Source organism: Kogia breviceps, chromosome 16 (genome assembly GCF_026419965.1).
Source record: "Kogia breviceps isolate mKogBre1 chromosome 16, mKogBre1 haplotype 1, whole genome shotgun sequence".
In the NCBI taxonomy this organism is placed as follows: domain Eukaryota; kingdom Metazoa; phylum Chordata; class Mammalia; order Artiodactyla; family Physeteridae; genus Kogia; species Kogia breviceps.
Window position 1 is genome coordinate 3308525 of NC_081325.1, and position 20972 is coordinate 3329496.

The 20972-nt window shown below is 45.4% G+C and overlaps 1 long non-coding RNA gene across 1 annotated transcript in view; it reads left to right on the top strand.

Moving 5' to 3' along the window:
- The window catches only part of LOC136792780 (uncharacterized), a 223557-nt gene that overhangs the window by 14413 nt on the left and 188172 nt on the right, over nucleotides 1-20972 (top strand). Inside the window, exon 3 of the long non-coding RNA XR_010837182.1 lies at nucleotides 13321-13474. This is a non-coding gene — a long non-coding RNA (uncharacterized lncRNA). The remainder of the gene's footprint in view (nucleotides 1-13320; nucleotides 13475-20972) is intronic.

Genomic DNA, 20972 nt, shown 5'->3' on the forward strand with positions numbered 1-20972 from the left:
TCTGATTCGGTTCAGGGGAGCCCGAGCCCCCAGCCTCAGGGGCTCCGCTTCAGAATGGCGTGACGTGGGCCAGTGGTTGCCGCCGTGAAGGCAAGCCTGTGAAGAGGCTCCCTCTTGGACGTGGGCCTGCTGGGGTCTGCCGGCCACCGCACGAGGGGCCTGGGGTGCTCCCTTCAGCCCCGCTCGAGCCTTCTGGTGCCTGCGGTGCTGGCCACCAGCCTGGCCGCAGCCTCAGGAGGGGACGTGGGCCAGACACACCCGCGGAGCCCCATCAGACCCCCCCATGTCCAGAAACTGTCACGCAGTAAAAGTTTGCTGTCCTAAGTGGCCGAGTTTTAGGCTGACATGTCACACACACAACAATAGAGTTAAGACATCAGCCGTGTCAGTTACACCTGTACGTGATAATATTAAAAAAAAATAAAACCCCCAAATCTTCTGGATGAGAAGCTAATCAGCAGTTTCCTGAAAGCTTAGGTAAATTAAGTACACGGATTCTCTTTGCCCTCCAAGTTACTTATCTCTTCAAAGAATACTAGCCTAATAAAGCATCGGATAAAGTTTATGGAAATTACGTTGTTCTAGGAATGCTGGCTTAAATGTCTCGTGGGTGTGTTCTAACGCAGCTGTCCACGCCCAGATCCTGGTTTCTTTATTTGCAAGACTGAGTCTTCAGGAGGCTTTCTTGTGGACCACTGGCCGTCAGTTCTAAGCGTTTTTTGTTTTTTTTTTTTTTTTTTTTTTTTTTTTTTTGCGGTACGCGGGCCTCTCACTGCTGTGGCCCCTCCCGTTGCGGAGCACAGGCTCCGGACGCGCAGGCGCAGCGGCCACGGCTCACGGGCCCAGCCGCTCCGCGGCACGTGGGATCTTCCCGGACCGGGGCACGAACCCGCGTCCCCTGCATCGGCAGGCGGACTCTCAACCACTGCGCCACCAGGGAAGCCCTAAGCGGTATTTTTGATGTTTGCACGTACTTGATGAGTGACCGGGTCCTGAGAGAGGCTGACAGTCCCACGGGGCTGATTCCATTCCACTAGTTTCCAATCGTCCGTCTGTCTGCCCTCACGCCGTTGTCCACGGCGCTTGGCGCGCGCGTGAGCTTTTCGGGGCTAATGACGAAAGAGGATGTGAACTCGAAACAGCACATATCTGCTAGTTAACAGTGGCTGGATGCATGGAGACTGTCTCTGGTGCCGTGACCATCCTCTCTCCCGCCAAACGGTTTTGTCCCGTGGAGCAACGTGCAGGGCTCGCTTTCCATCCTGGAAACATTCCCTGCTAAGCAGATTTGGTCTCATCGTTCTTATTTCTCACGTGGCAAACGTTTTTTCTCCTACCAACGTGCGTCTCTGTGTGCATATGCATAAAATGAGGCGTCGGCCAGAAATGGAGATGGGCTTGTGCGCACGGGCTGCCTCTGCTAGTGCTAATGTGTCTGCATCTGTCTGGCCTCACCCTGGGTTACTGGGACTCTACCCGGAGACAACATCTCAGATTCATTATAATGTGAGGGACGTAGGAGTCCCTCAAGACATGCTCCCAGAAGATTATGACTTTCCAGTCTTTGTTCTGTGGCGATCAACATAGAATCAGCCGAGGTAATTTTACCACGTTTATAATTAACTACTCAGAAAAAGGAAAGAATTAGAATATATACATTCTGATAGAATTTCATGCAGCCAGGTAGATGCCGATATAACGTTTCCCTTTTCTCAACGTAGAATGGCCCCAAAGAGTAATTTCACTAGGCCATAAAGCTCCTCTTTCTTTTTAAGCGAATATGGTTTCTTTTCCAATAGATAAGAAAAGACATTCAGCGGCGTCAGGTTATGTGAGGTGAGGAAGTCAGGGGAGGCTAAAAGGACAGACGGTACCCAGTGAACACAGCTGGATGGCCCAGGTGCTGCTGGCACCGCCTTTATCTGGCGTGTGATAGCAGGACACAGGGCGGGCTGAAATCGCTTTTTCAGGATTGAACAAGGACATTCTCATCGCTGTCCTCAGGTCATTGGAGGTTCTGTTTATTTTCTGCCTCTTCCCCCCTTGACACTTATTTCTAGTTTCCAAGGAAGATGTTCCCCCTCCTCCAAGGTGGTGGTCAGTACACAAAGAATTGCCTGTCTGGCACATGTGACTATTTTTCACATGATCATTATCATAGTAACTGTTATTTACCACGTTAAAGATACTCCCGTTCAGATGCTTTGACTATTACGAACCCTCGTCATTTTTAAGCCCGTGACTTATCCCAAATGACATGTTAGGTCGACTGGAGTCTTTAGTGACTATTGGAGAAATAAAACAGAGCAAAAAGAAAAAAACACTCCACAAACCCATAACCACAGAAGAAAACTCCAGTGTCCTGTGCTGGGGTTTCAATGTAGGATAAAGTAAATTCACACAGAGTTGCTAAAATCCAGCTTCACCTCCAGGAATGGTTAACACCCTAGCTGTCTATGAGGTTGGAGGAGAAGGAGTTTGGCTCCTATAGTGATATTTAGTTGCTCTAATGCTCAGTCCTTGGGTCATTATTTAGATATTTTGTAAATACACATCATCATCATCATTTCTCTAGTATTTGTTTATTTGTGGCATGAAAATAGTAATTTGAAACTTTATACAGTATCATCTAATAATTAATCCAGGATCTGAAAACATTTCTACCTAGTGTTTTACATGAATTTTTTTTTTTTTTTTTGCGCTACGCGGGCCTCTCACTGCTGCGGCCTCTCCCGCTGCGGAGCACAGGCTCCGGACGCGCAGGCTCGGCGGCCACGGCTCACGGGCCCAGCCGCTCCGCGGCACGTGGGATCCTCCCGGACCGGGGCACGAACCCGCGTCCCCCGCATCGGCGGGCGGACTCCCAACCACTGCACCACCAGGGAAGCCCTCCATGAAATCTTTTTTTTAAAAAGAGAAATTCGATTGCTTTAAAAAAAATCTGCAGCCCCTGCAGCTGCATCAATTGCTTTTTGTGACATGAATGTTCAATTCATTCAGATCTCCTGGAAAAAGAGACCTTACACGGGCAATGCTAATATCTCACCAATGTTGTAAAAACCTGCTAAAATTCATAATGCTTCAAGGAGGGTACTGTATTCATTTGATGTCATGTGCAGGTGGGAAAGCTAATTTTATAGGGCTTTTTTTTTTTTTAAACTTTCCTATCCCAGACCTCCCTTGGAATTTGGAAATATTATCTTATATGAGCTCCAAATTTTCTTTATTACAATAATATATTTTCTCATGTAAGTTGGTTTATTGGGTGGCACTAACTTTACCACTTTGAATGGAAGAATAAGACCCATCATCCTGTCACGTGACTTGTCATTCTACATCACCTGCTTCTAAGCATCCTTGGTCCCAAGGATGCTAGGGTTCTGGGGGCCACACGCCCTGGGGGCTGAGCTCCCTGAAATAGAAGCCGTGTTTGTCGTTTTTGTCACTAACATGACTTAGTATCGTGGCATCAGTCAGGTGTGGCCTTGCCAGATGGTAAACATGTAAAAAGAATACAGCTTCCTTCTGGCAGTAAAAGAGATTAGTTGATGGAAGTTAGCTCTGAAAAGATAGGGTTGGAGAATGAAATCAAAGGGTTTGTTTATAAGGGTCTAGAGATAATCTGCTATATTCATTATAAAGAGGGCTCAGCCTGTGGGATTTCAGTCCTGGTAAAATCATTTGGGGAAACCATGCGGCTCCTGGTTCCGTGCCTCAGACCTTTTCTGTGGAAGATGTCCGCGTGTGCTTCATAGAAAAATTCTCCCTGATAGGTGAGCGGATCTCTGATTCCTGGAAATTTTTAATTAAAAAAATTGAATAGATATATCTGCCTTCGGAAATTCATACTTTTATCTTGAACGTAGGGACGGTTTGTTATCATTGAGATAACCTACATGTTTTTGGTGTTCAAAATATATGCCATACTTAAGAGAATCTGATATTAAGAGAATCTGACCTATTATATTATGTTAAAGATGTCAACTATGTGATTAAGCTACTGATTTTAGACTTGAGATACTGGAATGTGTAAGAGAATCTGACTAAGCTCTAAAGTACTGGTTATAAATACTTTATAAGATGTGTAAGTTGAAAGGTTATGGAAAATTGGTTTTTTGCAGGCTAATTTTAATACTTTGAATATTAGCTTAAAAAATCTGGTGACTATAGATCAGGGTTTCTGGGCACAAAAAGCCCCCTTTCAACATGAAGACACTCACAGTGACACTTCGTATTGATGCGGAGACAGAAGTCCTGCCCATCGAGAAGTGCCATCTCTGCCTCCTTGCCCTGATGTCCCTGCACCAGGTAGAGCCATACCCGCCACCCAGGTCACCCCTCACCTGCAGCCACCTCTCCTGGGTCACTTTTTTTTTCTTTTAAATTATTTATTTATTTATTTTTGGCTGCGTTGGGTCTTCGCTGCTGCACGTGGGCTTTTCTCTAGTTGCGGCAAGCGGGGGCTACTCTTCATTGTGGTGCGCGGGCTTCTCATTGCGGTGGCTTCTCTTGTTGCAGAGCACGGGCTCTAGGCATGCGGGCTTCAGTAGATGTGGCGCATGGGCTCAGTAGTTGTGGCTCGCAGGCTCTAGGCATGTGGGCTTCAGTAGTTGTGGTGTGTGGGCTCAGTAGTTATGGCTCGCGGGCTCTAGAGTGCAGGCTCAGTAGTTGTGGCGCACGGGCTTAGTTGCTCTGCGGCGTGTGGGATCTTCCCAGACCAGGGCTCGAACCCGTGTCCCCTGCATTGGCAGGCGGATTCTTAACCACTGCACCGCCAGGGAAGCCCTTTCCTGGGTCGCCTTCTGTACTGTGTTGCCATCCTTTACTTCTCTATCTCTCATGTTACCCAGGAGCTTCCTAAGTATTTACTCCTATTTCTACCCAAGCCCCTACCAAAGCTGATGTTTTGTTTGTGTCTTTGTATGAGGCTCTCTGAGTCTAACAGACCCTGTACAGTGCTATACAACCTTGTTCTAGAACCCGGGAAGCGTTACCGTTGAGTTCAGGAGCTGAGACCACGTGGACCACAAGGAGCAGGTGGTCCCACAGCTCCCGGAGGTCCTGATCTACTGGCTCGGCCCGGGCCTCAGGAAGCAAGGTTTAAGAAAGTTCTAGAGGATTCCCGTGTGCAAAGTGCTGGGTTGCAGGGAGGTGATTAGAATCCGGAAGCAGTTTAAAAGCACCAGATTTTTAAAATGAATGCTCAGAATTCTGGTGAGCATGTAGGCAATGAGAAGAGCGAGAAAATGACGGCAATTTGGGGCAAAGACCCTTCCCCTGCACCCGCCCCCCATTCGGAACCTCTGCTAATGGCTCTGGAGCCTGTGAGTATCCGAAGCAGTGGAGGCCTTGGTTTCTGGGGGTCTCAGTGGAGAGAATGATCCTCGCCGGTGTTTCACCCCTGACCTGGGAACGTGTCTGGAAAACTGACAAGGAGCCCAGGCTGAGCGCTAGAAGCAGCAGATCGTGGCTTAGAGAGATATGGGGACCTTTGTGTCACCACAGCCCCCTGAGGCTGTGTAGAGGCCCTGGGCCTCCATGAGACCGAGGAAGAGCTGGACAGGCAGGTGGTGGCAGCAAGACGGGCAGATTCTCTGCATGTGCATGTGACCTAGAGGGAGGGACCACCCTGGATCCATCCCTTCGAGGACATGGCCTTGGCCCCTGGACTTGGCCGGAACACAGCCCTGCCCAAATTGAAGTCCACTCAATATACAGAGGGAGGAAGACCGGCCAGACCCCAGCCTGGAGGAAAAGCTAAAACCCGGTGGGAGAGATATTTAAGTTGAAGTAGTCAATTAAAAAGAGTACTTCACTGTCCAACCCTCAAAACACGATTTCCTAACTAAAGAGTTGATTGACAAATTAAAGATGAGGTGGTCACTGCTGAGACACAACTTTAAGAACCAGAAGGTCCGGTGGATGAATATCTCAAAACAGAGCACAATTATAGAGAGATGGAAAAATGGGGGAAAATGCATTTGGTGGAAATCCAGCCAGCTTTAAGAGTAAAACACTCCATCTCGGTGAGGAAATATTTGGTAACTTGTTTTCAGAAAATAGTGGAAATTATGAGAGATAACTGTTAATGGAATAGAAAAGGGTGGTAGAATTTACATATTAATTAGAGGAAAAAGAATAATTAGAGACAGACTAACAAAACCAAGTACAATTTTTTTTAGAAAGGAATAAATGACAATTTGAAATATTTAGTAGTTCTGAAGGAAGATGGAGTATATAATCAAGGATATTAGCCATTATGGTGGCAAATGGGCTAGATTTTGTACTATAACACAAACCCATTTATGTACAATTTGTAATAATCACACTTAAAATGAACGAACACAGAAACACTTGAACATAAGGGTCAGAAGAGAATAACCAAAAAACAAGGCACGAGGCAATATTAAACAAAATGAAACTCGTAAAACACTGACCAAAAAAGCCCTAAAAAGTGTAAAACAGGAAAGGCAATATGTTAATGTATAATATAATTAATGTCATAACACAGTAAAATAATAATTTGCATTTAATGTTAAGCATTCATGAGACCAAATAGGGAGACAGAGTAATCATGAAAAGAAACCAGTCTCAGACCTCAGAGCATCAAAAACAGCAGCTAACTGTTGGTGGGAATGTAAACTGATACAGCCACTATGGAGAACAGTATGGAGGTTCCTTAAAAAACTACAAATAGAACTACCATATGACCCAGCAATCCCACTACTGGGCACATACCCAGAGAAAACCATAATTCAAAAAGAGTCCTGTACCACAATGTTCATTGCAGCTCTATTTACAATAGCCAGGACATGGAAGCAACCTAAGTGTCCATCGACAGATGAATGGATAAAGAAGATGTGTTACATATATACAATGGAATATTACTCAGCCATAAAAAGAAATGAAGTTGAGTTATTTGTAGTGAGGTGGATGGACCTGGAGTCTGTCATACAGAGTGAAGTAAGTCAGAAAGAGAAAAACAAATGCCATATGCTAACACATATATACGGATTCTTAAAAAAAAAAAAAATGGTTCTGAAGAACCTAGGGGCAGGACAGGAATAAAGACACAGACGTAGAGAATGGACTTGAGGACACGGGGAGGGGGAAGGGTAAGCTGGGACAAAGTGAGAGAGTGGCATGGACATATATACACTACCAAACGTAAAACAGCTAGCTAGTGGGAAGCAGCCGCATAGCACAGGGAGATCAGCTCAGTGCTTTGTGACCCCCTAGAGGGGTGGGAGGGAGGGAGACGCAAGAGGGAGGAGATATGGGGATATATGTATACGTATAGCTGATTCACTTTGTTATAAAGCAGAAACTAACACACCATTGTAAAGCAATTATACTCCAATAAAGATGTTAAAAAAAAGCAGCTAATTATGCAAGACCAAAACTGTGCAAATGCTATATATGATGAGAGCATGTTTATAACAGGAAATTCGAATATATCTTTTTCAAGAATGGACAGATCTAGTAGACAAACAAAAAGTGAAGCCTGGAGAAATTGAATAACACAATCAACAAACAAAATTATAGTTGTAAATGTAAGCGCGCATCTCCCAAGTAGAGGTTATATGTTTCTTGTACGACTTTCACACAAAAGGTATTCATTCGTTAACCGTGGAGAAAAACTTAGTAGAGATTTTCAGGCCACAGAGTCTGTTAAGAGGTCGTTAAAAACATCTTACTGCTGGGCTTCCCTGGTGGCGCAGTGGTTGAGAATCCGCCTGCCGATGCAGGAGACACGGGTTCGTGCCCTGGTCCGGGAAGATCCCACATGCCGCGGAGCAACTAAGCCCGTGAGCCATGGCCGCTGAGCCTGTGCGTCCGGAGCCTGTGCTCCGCAACGGGAGAGGCCACAACAGTGAGAGGCCCGCATACCGCAAAAAAAAAACAAAAAACAAAAAACAAAAAAAAAACATCTTACTGCTTGAAAACTAAGAAACACTCCCATAACATCTTTGGATCAAACACAGAATAAAAAGTGAGATCACAAACTACCTAGAAAGCAACCAGGAGGAAACCTCATACCAAATGTGGTGGGCACAGCTGAACTCAGAACAACTTATAGCTCAAATCACTTTGTTATTAAGGAAGAAATACTCAATATAAAGGAATTAAGGAAAGATAATATCAAAAAAATCACCTGAAGGTATTAGAAAAGGAAAAACCAAATAAACCCAAGAAACCGGAAAGGGAGAATGACTAACGATCAAAGCTGAATTTAATGAAATAAAAAATGCACAGCAAAGAAATTCAGAAAAGGTAATTTAAACCAAAAACCTGTTTTTCTTAAAGACCAGCAAAATAGAGCTTCGCAAGTGTTCTGATTCATGAAAAAGAAAAAAAATAAAACTAAAAAAGTGAACACACTTTGACAGACCATTCATTACGTGGACTCAGCTTGAAAAAACAAATTATAAAGACAGAACTAAAATGGAGTGTAATTCCCACCAGGCAGGAGATGCTGACCAAGGAGGTTGTTTAAAATAGGAGAGACAAGCATTTTTGCTACTGACGAGCAGGTCTCTTAAAGACTTTTCTAGCTTATCATATGATGATTCATTGACTAAAACTAAACTTTAAAGTATCTTTAAACTTGGAAGATGAGGGAGTCAATTTGTTTATAGTGGTGACATTCGGTATAATGGTTATTGGTGAGCTACACGTGCAAGGACTATAGCCTGGGCAATCTGTAACCCAAGGCTATTAATGGCGCCACAATCCACAGTTTAATAATTTGCTTTCAATGTGTGTTTACATTTGAAAGTATTGCTAAGTTGGCAGAGAAGACTAATATCAGTCAAGACAGATCTAGAAAGCAGAAAACTGTCAAGTGTTTAGCGATATGCTAAGGGATTAAATACGTGGAATTTCTCTGATTTTGAACAATAGTAACAACATAACCTGGAACTAGAGAAAACAATCTTATGTCACGGGTCAAAGAAGCAATGGTTTCTGTTACTATATACAATGCTTTTTCAATATTTGATACTTATTCTATATGTGATGCTTATCCACCTAAAATGAAACTTGAGCTTGAAAATGGACAAAAATAAGAATAACTTGATATAAATGGAAAACAGCATTTAGGGAAAGAGCTAAAAAGTCTTGATACAACTTTTTTCTGTGCCTTTACACCTCTTCCATAGACATCTGAAGTCGCCATCTGAAAGAAAAGAGAACAGAACAACGCAAAAAACTTTTAAAGAAACACAGAGACACACATAGTAGTAAAGTAGTTCACCCATGTAAGCACTTTGACATTCTCTGTCCCATACGATCTCCTTAAAAACCCTGAAGAGCACGGCGGGTGTGCTTTTCCTTATACACGTGAAGGAACTAAGCTTCGTGTACACTGAATTGAGGAGGGCCACGTGCAGACCAGTGGCAACTGGAGACGCACTGTCGTTTGGACAATTCTTTCATCTCCTTGGTTAAATGTGTTCCTCAGCGTTTTATTCTTTGCATGCTATTTTAAATGGAATTATCTTACTAATTTCATTTTCAGATTGTTTATTCCTGGTGTACAGAAACATAAATTTTTGTGTGTGTTTATCTCGTATCCTGCGACTTTGCTGAAGTCATTTATTATCTTTGGTCATTTTTTTTTTGTGGATTCTTTGTAATTTTCTAGATGCAAAATTTTGTCATCCGTAAATAGAGTTAGTTTTAAACATCCTTTCCAGTTTGATGTCTTTTTTTCCTTGCCTAAATTCTCTGGTTAGGGCTTCCAGTACGATTACAAATAGCCATGGTGAAAAGTAGGCAACATTGTCTTGTTCCTAATTTAGGCACTGATTTTAGTCTTTCGCCACTGAATATGATCTCAGCTGATGTTTTTTCCTAAATGTTCTTTATCATGTTGAAGAGTTCTTGACTGTTCCTAGTTTGCTGAGTGTTTTTGTCGTGAGAGGGTAATGAAGACTGTCAAATGCTTTTTCCATAGCTACTGAGATGATTATTCGGAATATTGCACGGATTTTCTTAGGTTGAAACACCCTTGCATTCCTGGGATAAATTTGAGAAGCTTTGGCCAGTGTTTCTTCAAATATTCTTTCTTCCCCTCTCTGTCTCTCTTCTCCTTCTGGGCCTCCCATAATTCATACATTTTGGTATTTTTGATAGTGAGCCATAGGACCCTAAGGCTTTGTTCATATTTTTCCTTTTTCTTTTTCTTACTGCTTCTCAGACGGGGTAATTTCAGTCGAACTATCTTTAAGTTCACTGATTATCTCTTCTGCCTCTTTGAATCTGCTGTTGAATACCTCTAGTAAAATTTTAAATTTCCTCTGTTTTATTTTCAGCTCCAGAAGTTTTATTTCATTCTTTTTTATAATTTCTAGCTCTTTTTAAAATTTATGCTATATTTTTTTACTCACTCACTCACTTATTGTCCACCTGATTTCCTTCTGTTCTTTGTCTGTGGTTGCTTTCAGTTCTTTGAGCATTTTTAAGACAGTTTAGAGACTTTTTCTAGTAAGTCCAATGTTTGGGATGTTTTTGTTAATTTCTCTTTTTATTTTCCCTGTGAATGGGTCATACTTTCCTGCTTCTCTGTATGCTTTGTAATTTTTGTTGAGAACTGGATGTTTTGAATGCTGTGATGTGGTGACTAAAAATCGGATTCTACTTCCTCTCCAGGGGTTCCTGTTGTTACTTGAGAAAAGCTGCACTGTTGCTTTGTTTAGTGACTTTTCCAAACCATTTTTGAAAAGAGCATATTCTTTGTCACATGTGGTCACTGGAGTATCCGTTTTGTTATCTCTGCAGCCAATCAATGACTTCCCAGAGATTTCCTTAAATATGTGGGTCCAATAAGAAAAGAAACAACTGTACCGGTCGCTTTAAATTTCCAAGGACCAATGCAGGTGGAGAAGCCACTTGAGTCAGTGGGCATTGATAGAATGACCAGTCTCTGTGCTGGCCTCCTGGCTATCAAAAGCAAAGCTCGAAATGGACAATTCCTGTTTTTGGAGGACTCCCTAAGTTTTTAGTGAAAGATATCTTAACAAAATATATACTTTTAGTATGTAATAATAACTCTCCACAAGAGAGTTATTTTTGCTATTTTTATTTTCTGATTATTAACAGGGTTTAGAGGGAGCAATTCCTGATGTAGGTCTAATAGAAAACTAGTTTTAAAAGTCTCATAAGAGGGAGAACGTAGACATAATCTTGAATCAAACTCTCATTTTATATGATACCTAAAAATGGTAATTGAATAAGAATCCAATTTCATGTTTTGTTAAGTAAGAATTAATTCTGAATTAATTATAAGTATATCGTACATGTTAATATGTCAAAATCCTAAGTGTTTTGCATTAAATTCTTATAAATCTGAATTCATGGTAAAAGCCATGTTGTATAAAATTTAGCTCCTGTATTCATTAACTCTTTTAAGAAGCAAATGTTTCAGTTAAGGAGAAATGTTTCTGAGGCCATTATGCATCTCACATGTGTGTCTGGATTAATTTTGCGTTTGAAATATTTTATGCAACTGGATAAAACTTACATTAACCACAGATAATTAAAAAATAGTATAATATGAAAATTCACTTTAGGTGTGTATAGTTTTCTGCTCCGCTCTGTGCCAGTTGAAAAGTTTACAAAATTTTATGAGGAGAGAATTATATAGATGCATACATATATATGTGTATGTGTATCTTTAAAATTTTCCTTTCCGAGAGTAGAAAAGAAATGTTACCTTAAAGAAAATCGTAATTATCCCAAGGCTCTGGACATCTCTTTAAAGATCCTGCTGGGCAGTGAGGTTGATTGGGTGAGACCATCACGTGACACGAGCATCGGCTACAGGCCAAATCCGTCCTGATGGTGTTAACAGAGCGGGTGAATTATTTAACTGGGAGACTATGATTCTCAGCTTAGATACGAATTTTCTAGCTACTGAAACTATGTTTCATTCTCACTTTAAACACACCTGGCAAGAGAGACTCAGCATGAACAGACGTGTGCAGCTGTGACAGCTCCTTCTCTGAGAACCTCCACCTTTGTTTTCTCCTTTGAGAGGTGAATGTGGTTCCTAGAGTTCTTCTAAGGAGCCGTCGGCATTTTGCCTGGGTCGCCGTCCTTTTGAGGCCTGTTTTGCTCGCTGATCTGCCGTCTCTCAGCAAGTCTCTTCTTCCCCCCTTTCCCGTGCGTGGCATCCAGGACGGAGGCCCCGCAGCCTCAAGCCTCAGCCAGACTCTGCCCGGCGAATGTGCGCAGCTGCGACCGGGCGGGCGGGGACTTCGCAGCTGCTCCGCCGCGCAATGCAATGAGCACGGGAAACATTCCAGTGGGAAACTCATACTGCTTTAGGGAGAACTCACTGGGAGGGAAAACAGGTGAGACCCCATGATCTCATCCAGTGGAAACCAGGGCACCGCCCTGCCTTATCTTCGGATAGTTTCCTCCTGAACACACCGTGGTGTGACTTTTCCTCTTTTCTCCGATGTGGCTAGGGGTGTGTTTTCAATTCACTTGCACCGTGAGGTGCCAAAAGATGACTGCGGGAGTTTGTGATGTGTTTGCTTCAGAGCTTCCTGGGCTCCGTACGGAGCACTTTTGCTCGAGGAGAATTGGAGAGCACCCCCTCACCCCACAATAAAAAGAACGGAGTCACGCACTTGCTGCGACACAGATGAGCCTGGAGATGATCGTACTAAGTGAGGGAAGCGAGACAACGACAGATGTCGTGCGGTATCACTTATATGTGGAACCTGGAAAAAATACTGTCTGATACAGACGAACTTGTATACCAAACAGAAATCGATCCACAGACGTAGAAAATAAAGGGGAAAAGGGGGAGGGATAAATTAGGAGTTTGAGATGAACATATATACACTACTATATATAAAATAATCAACAAGGACCTACTGTATAGCACAGGGAACTCTACTCAATATTTTGTAATAACCTATAAGGGAAAAGAATCTGAAAAAGTATATATATATACACACACACACACACACACACATATATATGAACTGATCATTTTGTTGTACACCTGAAACTAACACAACATTGTAAATCAACTATACTTCAATAAAAAAATGAGCTCCAGGTCTCTTCTTAAAACTTTTATAAAGTGAAAAGTGAGTTTCAGTAGAGAGTCAACTGCACGGCGGGACTCAGGACGGGTGATGGATGGCCAAGCAGCCTCTCTCTCTCTCTCTCTTTCTTTCTTTCTTTCTTTCTCTTTTCCCTTCTTTCTCCTCTCACAGAGGAGAAAGTGTGTAGCCCGTCTGCGGGCCCACGGACCCCTTCCTCAAAGCATTTGTGCTACATTTATATATTTATTGGTTTCAGAAATCAGCAGAAGATTCTGATACGTGTTGAATGTGACTGAAAAGAAGCTGCCAAAATTGTGCCCCAAGAAGAACAAGGCTTTGTACTTCATCAGAGAGTCTGGTGGCTTTCATGAGCCAGACGGCAGCAGTGCTTATGAAGTGGTTTCACAAAGGTAAGTGACGCTCAGGGTCAGGGTCAGGATCAGGAACTGAGGAGGAGCTGGTGTTTGGGGCATGGAGGCCATCCCATCGCCTCTGCTCTGGAGCTAGGGATGCTCCGAGAGCCGCCAGGGCCAGACTGGGTGACTTCACAGCGGGTCACACAAGGTGGAGAGCTGCCTGAGACCGGCAGCGCAGATGCCCTGTGAGCTTTGGAGTGAATGGGGTGCAGGGAAGTGAGGCTCTCAGAGCCAGTCTGCATGAGCAGCTACCAGTCTTGGTGACTAGGCGATTCTACATGGCTCCTGTCTTGTTTTCTTGGAGCGAGTAGTCTGGTTATTTGGCTTGGTGTCAGTGTTATTTGTCACAGGGACAGGAAGGTATTTGGGGTTTATTTTCGAGACTGCGTTACCTTGCCGTATGGGCATCTCATGATGGCTTATCATGGTTATTACACTTACGTTATATGGCTTTTCCATGAGATCGTGAAAACATAATGGCACATTATTTTTTTATCATGATAAACATGTTGCTTCGTAGCAATTTTCTGGCAAATTTTAAGGTGAAATGGACAGTATTTTGGGTTTATTTTCGAGACTACGTTACCGTGCCGTATGGGCATCTCATGGCTTATCATGGTTATTACACTTACGTTATATGGCTTTTCCATGAGATCGTGAAAACATAATAGCACATTATTTTCTTATCACGATAAACATGTTGCTTCGTAGCAATTTTCTGGCAAATTTTAAGGTGAAATGGACAGTAGATCGACGAAACAAAACGATCTCAAAAGCTTCTCTCCTCAACTCCACCAGCCTCATGGAAAAGCCCTCTGATCACAGAATTACACAAATGGCCAAGAAGCTTGGCACTTGGGGGTGATGCTGGCGGGAGGGGCTGGCAGGATTTAGTAGTGAGACTAAATGCTGTGCTGGAGGGGAATGGACCACACTGACCCTTTGTGCAGGGTTATGCTTTGTCTGAGGTTGCTGTTTGCCCTATGGAAGGCCACCTGTGGAGGACTCAATGGAAGGCTTCCACTGGCCTCAGAGGTCATGGTATATTCACAGTAGTTTTTTTTTTTTTTTTTTTTTTTTTTTTTTTAATGTGTGTGTGTCATTGCACAAACGTTCAGATTTTGCGAACTCTGCTAAACCATATTATTTACTCAGGCATAGATAAAGACCATTCAGTTAACTAATCACGTTTAGCAAATGCTTCTTTTGCAGAGTACCTTACCAAGCCCTGCAAGATTCCTTGCAATTACGAAGACCATTTGTGGTTCCTGAAAGCCAGGCATAGCAGATTTAGTATTCCAAGGCAAAGACACTGTATATAAGCAAAGTAGGTTAATAACCCAGTTTATGTATTTAGATGTATTTTCAGAAGCACATATGATTTCTTTTCTCTTGACAAACTAGGACCTGTCCTGAGAAGCAGAAAGCCAGATGATGAGGGTCTAGAATCATGTCATACGAAGAGAGTCGGGAGAATTAGGCATTTTTAGCCTGGGGAAGAGAATACACAATGGAGGCAAGATAGCTGTCTTTAAACATTTGAGAAGCTGTCAGGTGCGAAAAGGATTAGACTGATTCTGTGAAACTCTAGAGGGCATAAATATGGTGGAAGTTTCAAGGAAGCAGTTTTGGGTCGAAAGAAATGTCTAACAATTTGAGTTACACATAAACAAGTGATGCGTTCTAAAACACTGCAGGGTGGTTTCAAGGAAGGAATTTCTCTGCACAATTGATCCATGGACACTCGGATTAGATATTTCTTAAGATACCTTTCTTTTATATTTAAAGATTTATTATTTATTTATTTTATTTAATTTTGGCTGCGTCGGATCTTAGTTGAGGCACGCGGGATCTTTCGTTGCTGCGCACAGGCCATTCATTGTGGTGCGCGAGCTTCTCTCTAGTTGCGGCGTGCAGGTTTTCTCTCCTCTAGTTAAGCCGCGTGAGCTCAGTAGTTGCGGCGCACGGGCTCAGTTGCCCCACGGCATGTGGGATCTCAGTTCCCTGACCAGGGATCAAATCCGTGTCCCCTGCATCGTGAGGCGGACTCCTTACCACTGGACCACCGGGGAAGTCCCTCTTAAGGTACCTTTCAACCCAACATTCTATGATTCTTGGACACTCAAATTCCACTTTGCACAAAGAGTTGGTTCTGTTGCTCACAATCGGTGTCAATAGCAAAGCCGCAGCTGTCCCAGTATCCAAATGTAAACAGGGCATAGTGGCCCTTTGACACAGTATCCAGTGAGCTCTCGTCCCCAGTCTACAGCCAAAGGCCTTCCTGGTGGGTTTAGGTTTCTGTTTTTGGCCCAGAACATCACAGCTGTGGTGGTCCAGGCTGGTCCTTCTGCCTGGAATTTCTCCGTTCTGCTTCCCTGTATCAACTGTGTAATCTCAATGCCACTGTCTCTCCTTCTGGGGAAACCGTGTCTGGTCAGCGGGGACCCCGCCACCCTTTGAAAAGCCCGCATAGCACCGTGCTCTGCCCTTTCGCGATTCCTCGCTCCCGCTGGAGTTCCTTTCTTCACGTTTGTCTTTCCTATCGGACTTGAACCTTGTGAGGGCCGAGGCAGGCCACAGACTCACGGCCGTATCGGCAGCATCTTAGCACGCCTCCAGGCACAAAGTTTCTCATTAGAAATACCTGCTAGGTGAAGGTTATCCTCGTGCATTTTGAGGTTCTCATGTATCCCGATAGCAAGTGTACTTTTGAAATGTCAAGAACTCGGGTGTTGTGTGTGGTACCAGAGTGCATCTCCGAGAGGGCTGTGGACGTTTAGGAATTGGAAAGCTTTTGAAGGTTTTTAAGAGTTTGGTATCCTTACAGTACTGTTACCAGCAGGGTTTCATTCCCAGGGAGATGCCTTCGGTGTTCTTGGGGCAGCTGGGCCCACAAGTCACCTCGACTCTCCACCCAAGAGCAACAGAAAGCACGGTCAGAATTGCCTGACTTGGGGGCCGAGTGAGCCTGGAAGGGAAAGAAGTGCTCATAGCGAGAAAAGGCAAGAATTTCAAGTGGTTTCCCTGAGCTTCTTGGGAGTTCGGGGACAAGAGAGCCTGGTTTTCTGAGCTGTGTGACTCCACACGACCAAACTCTTCCTCCCGTCCAGCCCGTCCTGTTTCTCCCGAGGAAGGCGTGGGCCCCGTGGCGGGCAGCCACACAGATGGAACGCACGGCCCAGGCTCGCGCACAATACCCTCAGGGCCGCCCGCTGACAGAGCAGCAAGTTACTTTACCCAGGGAAGAGGTGGTAATAACGGTTACGGCCCCTTTTGTAGCCATTGCCACTGTCCTAGGACTATCAGCCCAAAACATGGCTTTCGCAGTGAAAATGAGAGAAGGGATGGGCCCGGAGCCCCCACTGGGGCTGTGGCCCGAGGACACGCCAGGCCTGGTCTCACTTGGGGGTGGGACTGCAGATGCTTTTTCCCAGGCCTGAGGTTGTGTCTGTGCTGAGTCCTCCTTGCTCTCCGCTGGTCCTGGTCAAGTGTCAGCAAGCATTTCCTGAGAAATTGAGGGGGCCGCTGTGATGAGTAAGAATCTGCACTGATGGTCTTCGGGGGCTTCAAGGTACAAAGCCTGGGCCCGTGGGCCTCGGGGCCTTGTTTGGGGACACACAGATTAAACGTGTGACCTTAGTCCCATTAGCAAGATACGCAGGTCAGTAGAGCCTGCAGGTGTGTGCGTGTGTCTGAGTCCCGTAGGAAGCAACACGTTCTTGTCTTCCTGTAAAGCAGCGTATGGGAGGTGGAGCAGAGCTTCTTCCCAAGGCAGCGGTGCTGGGAGCAGGCCGGTGGCGGGGACTCGAGAACCGTGACGGGTGTGAGTGCCACGCGGCGCCGACGGCCTACGGCGGGGTAGGAGCCTGGCAAACAGCCTCTTGGATCCTGCAGCTTGAGGAGCAGTGCAGTCAAGTCAGAGAAGAGGAATAAATGAAAAGTGACCAGTGAGAAGACTGTCAAAATAATTATCTGCGAAAGAATAAGGAAGAGATCTGGCTTCTGGATGAGCAGCTGTCCTCCTGGAACCAGTGTCTCTGCTGGCACGTCTGTTTCTGATGTGACCCCGGCTGGAGGTGCTGAGAGGACCCTCTAATCCCAAGGAGACTTTTTGCGAATGGCTGCCTCTGTGTGTGTGTGTGTGTGTGTGTGTGTGTGTGCGCACGTGTGTGGGGGTGTGTGTATTCCTGCAGGAGCCCACAGCCCAAGTGGACACAGAATCCTTGTCTCCAGGGCTATCAGCCTGTCACATTTGATGAGTCCTAGATTTGAAAAGGAAAAGAGAAACAAATCACTCACATCCAACCAGTAAGCAATATGCAGGCTGAAAAAGAAAACAGGCTACATGACTGGCGCTTTCTCTCTCTATCTCTCTCTCTCTCTCTTGCTCTCTGTGCAGTAAAAGCAAAAGTCACCTGAATTCAAAGTTGGAACAGGGCTGCGTCCTCTGCAAAGCCTGGGATGTCCGAGGTTCTGCTGTGTTGCTCATTCTGGCAAAGACAGAGGGAGGTGACTCAGGACAAATGGCAGCTGCGTGGAATCCTGGCACTAAATGTAGCCAGAAACCCCGCGATCCTGTGGCTGGCTGAGTCCACTGCTGGGCAGGGTCCATCCACAGGGACCCTTCTGGGCCTTCAAGGACTCTGGCAGAGAGCCAGGCGGTGCTGGAAAGGCTTTCAAGTCTTTTTCTCGTTTTCTAAAACTCAGGCACTTTTTACTTCTGTTAAAGGCTGGAATGTTTCCCTTGCCCGTGGCTTTCCATTACCTGATTCGAACAAGAACAGCGTGTGAGAAAACTGTCACCTCTAAGGGGAAAGTCTCTCTCCTCGTGGGCAGGTTGGGCTCCCAAACCTTGTAAGATATTCCCCTGGAGGGTGACTCACACCCACTCACCCCCATGACCCTTCCCCATCCCTCCAGAGGGAGTAACGTTTGGTGTCAAAGAAGGGGGAGAATTTCCCACAGAGGTGCAGCTTTCTGACAGAGAGCGCACGCAGTGCCTGAACACTCGGCGAAAACGACTCACAAGTTTGAGAGTGAGAAGGAGAAGAGAGGACCACTGAGGTGAAGGCTGGGGAGGCCTGTGTGTTTTTCGGCATGTTCCAGAAGTTCTATGCGGTTGACTCGCCTGAAGCAAACCTGTTAAAAGAAATGTTCAGGATTTTAAGCCCATCAAGCCCTTTGCCTTCCAAGAAAGAGAGTTCAAAAAGAAAGTGTGCAATGTTCAAAGCAGGACTATTTACAGTAGCCAAGACATGGAAGCATCCTAAATGTCCATCGACAGATGAATGGATAAAGATGTGATGTATGTACACAATGGAACACTACTCAGCCATAAAAAGGGAGGAAATAATGCCATTTGCAGCAACATGGACGGACCTAGAGATTATCATGCTAGGTGAAGTAAGTCAGATAGAGAAAGACAAATACCTTATGATATTGCTTGTATCTGGAATCTAAAACAGTGATACAAATGAACTTATTTACAAAACAGAAACAGACTCACAGATGTAGCAAACACATTTATGGTTACCAAAGGGGGAAGCGGGGGAGGGATACATTAGGAGTTTGGGGTTAACACACACACACTACTATATACAAAATAGATAACCAACAAGGACCTACTGTAGAGCACCGGGAACTCTACTCAATACTCTGTAGTAACCTAGAACGGAAAATAATCTGAAAAAGAATATGTATGTATTAACTGAATCACTTTGCTGTACACCTGAAACTAATGCACTGTAAGTCACCTGTAGCCCAGGATAAAATAAAAACGAAATCAAAGCAAAGAAAATGGGCAAGAAACTGGAATCCTGATCTTGCCTGTGACCTCCGTCGTTTGTATTTCATGTTCCCAATGTTTATGTAAATAACGTTATGCCCTCCCCGTCTCCCTTGATGGGCTCTACAGCAGTTGGGAAGGTGAGATCATAGTTCTGTCCTCCCTCTGCCGTGGGGTGTAGGTGGCAGCCCCTCCCAGGGACGAGTGAGGGGAGGGGTCCCCTCGCAGAGGACGTGGGGTGTGTGCTGACTCAGCTGCTCAGCCCCAGGACGTAGGCCTGGCCCAGGACAGAGCGGGGCTGAGCCCCCGAAAGCGCCCAGTGTTCACACAGACGTGCTTCTGGGCTCGGCCTCCAGCTCTCCGTCCCCGTCCCTCCCCCGCCGAGTCCCCCTGCCTTGTTCTCCCCCAAGGCCCAGCCCTGCCCCCCGTGGCCTCTCGCTCCATCCGGCGCCGCTGTGATGCGGGCCCTACCGCGGCCTCAGCTCCCGGTCAAGAGTCTCATTGCTCCACCCTTGACTTAGAGTGTCTGCCGGAGCTCTGAGGCCTTATACGCAACATGTCACCCTACCTCAGAGGCAGAATTCCCCCAGACCAAAGCTACTCATTTATCTCTTAGCAGTAAGCTGCTGTGTGCCAGACCGTGTGCTGGAGGGAAAAGGTAAGCCAACTGTTAACACACAAGCAGCTGCAGCATCCTTTCTGGAAGCGGGGGCTTTGGAGAAGGAAAGGCGCGGGGTGTTGTCGCTTTTGAGCTGTCTGAACTTAGGCAAACTACACAACTTCTCAAAACGTCAATTTAGTCACAGAAGGTGGGGCCTCCCCCGATAGTCTCGAAGTGCCGCGGCAAGAATTTAACGTGAGAGCGTGAGTGAGACACCCGAATGAAGCTGGCGTAGAGTTGAGACCAGTGAGTACGGGTTACGAACGACAGAGAGGGGTGTAGCGCTCACAGCAAGGGTGCACGGGGGTTGATGAGAGGAGGCGGGGTCGAATGCAGGCATCACCTCCTGTGTTAAGCTAAAGACGCTCCGCTTTATCCTGGAAGCTCTGGGAGTGCTGCAGGAATTTAAGCAGGAAAACGGCAGGATCAGATCTGCATTTTAGGCAGGACACGTTGGCAACTGCGAGTCCGGGCTTGGACTGGTGCCAGGCCGCAGGCAGCGAGGCCAGTTAGGGGCCGTCGCAGGAAAGCTGGCCGAGCGGCGGTGAGGGCTGGATTAAGGTAACGGCTTTGGGGGTAGAGAGGCTGGCTCGGATGTGAGTGGATATTAAGGACGGAGAAGCCGTAGGACGTGGTAACTTGACATGAAGCTAAATGAGAAGGAGGGTCTGGGATGTCTGCCAAGCTTCTGCTGTGGGCGAGTGGATGGAGGGTAGCATCTTGCAATAAAATAAAGAAGATTGAAAGAGGAAAACATTTCAATGATGGGTCCGGTTTGAAACCTAATGAATTTTCTATTCGATTAATTTAATGGAAACGGGGCTTTTCTTCCAGACGTAAGTAGACAAACTCCGGGAGATGCTGAGTGGTGCGGTCAGTTCAGAGGAAGCGTCGGGTGTCAGGCGAGAAGAACCAAAGGCAAAGACCTGGGGAGTAATGGATATTTAAGGAAGGAAGGGGACCGATTGGTGACGTGGGCTATCTAATGAGTCATGGCGCTCAGAAGAGAATCAGGAAGAGCTGGTGTCACAGGAGGTGTGGACGAG